This window comes from Triticum urartu, chromosome 2A (assembly GCF_056163025.1).
Source record: "Triticum urartu cultivar PI428250 chromosome 2A, HENAU_Tu73, whole genome shotgun sequence".
Classification (NCBI taxonomy): domain Eukaryota; kingdom Viridiplantae; phylum Streptophyta; class Magnoliopsida; order Poales; family Poaceae; genus Triticum; species Triticum urartu.
The window spans coordinates 400,391,752-400,395,622 of record NC_141874.1 but is presented as its reverse complement, the minus strand read 5'-3'; positions in this window follow the sequence as shown (position 1 = coordinate 400,395,622).

The window sequence follows — 3,871 nt, the reverse complement described above, 5'->3', positions numbered from 1 at the left end:
ATGTTAAGCAATTTACTTGAGTCCTTTTTGGCACATGCCGGGATACATACTTGATCCTTCTTCCTTCTGGCGTGGTAAGCAAAATTGACTTACTGCCACATTCAATATTCCCTTCATACTTTGATAACCAATCCATGCCTAATATCACATCCAATCCTTGAGATTCCAATACTATTAGGTCTGAGGGAAATACGTAGTTACGAATCCTTAATGGTAACCGATCACACCATAGACTAGCCATATACTCTGCTCCAGGCGAGGTTACTAACATGGGTGATCTAAGGGCTTGGGTTGGCAGTTTATACTTATCCACAAATCCCCTTGATATGTATGAATGTGATGCACCAGTATCAAAAAGAACGAGTGCAGTAAATGACTTAACCAAAAACTTACCTATTACTACATCGGGCTGGGCTTCAACTTCCTCCACATTTACGTGGTTCACCTATCCCCTTTTGAAAGGGTTCGGCTTCTTCCCAGAGCTTCCATTGCCATTTCCATTCGGGGCTTCAGGACATTCATTGGCATAATGTCTGGTCTTCTGGCACTTAAAGCAAGTGACTTGGCTCAGGTCTCTCTTGGCTGGGGTTGATGGGTTTGTACGGTTCTGGTCGTTGCTTCCTCCATTCCCATTACCACTCTTGGTGCCATTATGATTGTGCGAGCTACCTCCTCCATGGGTATGTTGAAAATGTCCTCCCGGTCTAGGGGTAAAATGTGGCTTCTGCTGACCTCTAGAATTGTACTTCCCTTGTCCATACTTCCTCTTACGGTTCTCAATTTGTTGCTGCTTCCCTTCAATCATGAGAGCACAATCTACCAACTCCTGGTAGTTGTTGAAGGTTGCTACCATCAACTGCATGCTTAACTCATCATTCAGTCCTTCCAGAAACTTCTCCTGCTTAGCTGCATCTGTAGCAACGTCATCTGGGGCATAACGTGCTAGCTTACTAAAGTCCTCCACATACTGGCCAACTATCCGTCCTCCTTGGCGCAAGTTGCGAAACTCTCGCTTCTTCATGGCCATAGCTCCTGCTGAAACCTGGGCAGTACAGAAAGCCTGCTGGAAATGGTCCCATGTGACAGTGTCGACAGGGAAAGTGGCTATGAAATTCTCCCACCATGATGCTGCGGGTCCTTCAAGCTGATGTGCGGCAAACTTCACCTTTTCCGCATCTGTGCATCCTGCCGTGGTCAACTCCCTTGCTGTCTTGCGGAGCCAATCATCTGCTACTATCGGCTCGGTGCTACTGGAAAACACCGGCGGATTCAGCCTAAGAAAACGGGCTAAGTGATCAACAGGTGGTGGTGGTGGTGGGTTATTGTTGTTCCCCTGATTCTGATTCTGGACTAGCAACTGCATCAATGTGTTTTGCTGCTGGATCAACTGGGTGAGCTCCGGTGGGAAGGTAAAACCGGGGTCACGTCTCGGAGGCATCTGAGGGTTTAGAAAGGATGAGATCTAAGAATAGAGAGGGGTCTAGAGAGAAAACACTACCCATATGCACATGATGCAAAAGCAAACAATTCACTTCATTCAATCAAACAAGGGCATACAATCATTCTAACTATCACAAAAGTGCTCGGACTACTATATTTACATGGTGGACTACTATGAGGTGGTCTACTAAAAATACTCTTCGGTTGCAGACTCCATTATATCTGCTCCAGCTTCATCCACATAGTCATCATCGCTATCATATGGATCCGAGTCGGTGTCGTCGATGATGATGTAGTCTTCCGGACGAATCTCCTTGGGTTCTTCGTCTTCTTCTACTGGTGCAGGGTCTCCCATGAATATTCCAATCTTCTTGATCAGATCGTCATTCTTCTCCACTAATACTTTGATTTCTTCTTCATAATCTTCACGTGTAGCCTTGAGTTCTTCCTCCAGTTCCTTGATCCTTGTCCTTGCCTTCTTCAGATCCATCATGTCGGTGCACATCTAGGTCTCCTGATGTCGAATGTGCTGGTTTAACTCCTGGATAAAAGCTACAATTGATCTATCCTTCTTGGTGCTGATCATCTCCCATTGCTCATCTCGGTGCCCACAAATCTGGTAGATAGTATCCTTGAGATCATTGCGGTAAACTTCTCCAATGCATCCCATGGAGATGTGAGCTGCCATGCTATTTCCTAGACTCCAGGTTGGTGCATCAAATGAAAACTCTATGGGCTGAGTGACTGGCATGAACGTCCTTCCTGGAACTTGAACTTGAATCATCCAACGCTCTTCTTCAGGTAAAGTGGCGTTGTAAGTCCCGGTGAAGCTTGGTACTCCTATGTTCAGGTATCTTGTAACTTCCTTCAAATGACGTCCAAAGGGTGTATCTTCATCCGGTTGCGTGAACTTGTTCCTTGCATCCGTCATCCTAAAAGAGTAGAAAAGATGAGGAGTCAGAATGAGAAGAGAGAGAGAGAGTAGTGATCTAGGGCTTTAGCTTAGTGGTCGTGTCCTATAGTCAGCGTGTGCTCTGATACCATCTTGTAGCGACCAGACCTCAAACGGTCCAATCTCTGTGCTCAGGTGTCATCCCTGGATCAGTAATGCTGACACCACACAGTACTTGAATGATTTATAACAGAGTAGCAATCACACACTTATTACATCGAGAGTCTCAAAAGAGAACTTATTACAATAAATATGGCTTAAGGCCATCTAATAACGATAATAGCGGAAGGCTTGTAAGATAAGTGAGTCCATAAACTCCAACGGCATCACTGAGTATAGAACCACGACCTAAAAGCACCTTACTCGTCGTCTGAAAAGTCTGCAACATTAACGTTGCAGCCCGAAACGGGTCAACACATGGAATATGCTGGCAATGTAACACATAGAGAATGATAAAAGAATAAGGCTATTCTATATGCATATTTGGCTGGTGGAAAGCTCTATGGTTACAGTTTTTGCGTAAAGCCAATTTTCCCTACTACAAAGGAATAAAATTTATTTAACTATCATGGTAGTTGTTAAACATTGAGAATGGTTGACAGCATTCTCAATCCCAATTAAGCATCATCATTAAACAAACCCAACAAAATTAATTAGAGTAACATGATGAGATTCACATGATAATCCAGGTACTAGATACTCAAGATGTCCATAACCAGGGACACGGCTAACCATGATTAGTTTATACACTCTGCAGAGGTTTGCGCACTTTTCCCCACAAGACTCGATCTCCTCCATTGGATTTATCACACTGCATGGTGTTTGAGAAACGGATGACCGAGACATAGTCTTTCAGAAGCGCTAGCACCTTACGATCGGGTAGACCGTACCACCTACATCCCCTACATCTGCTAGTCTACCACTGTAAGAGTTCGCACGACTTAGTCAACTATGATAGAGCCCATAGTAGCTTGTGGCTGCACACGGAAGTTTCTAGTATGAATAATCTCATGATCCCTTTGAGCCTGGGTGGCGGACCAAAAGAAAAAAAAACAGGCAATCGCTGGAATACCTAGGTGCCTCAATCCACCCAGATGTGTATTTAAGTTGCCACCTTAGTCAAACCATTAATTTAACAATCTCACATCTGTCATGGATTTCACTCACCCAATCCATGTCTACTAGCATAGCATGGCATAATAAGCAAACGTAGAAGTAACTCCCAATGGTTTGATAATAACAGGTAATAGGTACTGCCTCATCTACTTCCCAGACCCACAATTTAATTAGATCCTAAACAATGCAATGTGCGAGGGTTGATATAATGCAATAAAACTGGGTAATAGGAAGTATGATCAAAGTGTTACTTGCCTTGCTGATGATCCGTGAAACCTAGCGATTCGAAGTAGCAAGCGGCGCACTCCGGGTACTCTATCGCAAACAAACAAGCATACAATAAGTACTCATCTAATGCGCAGG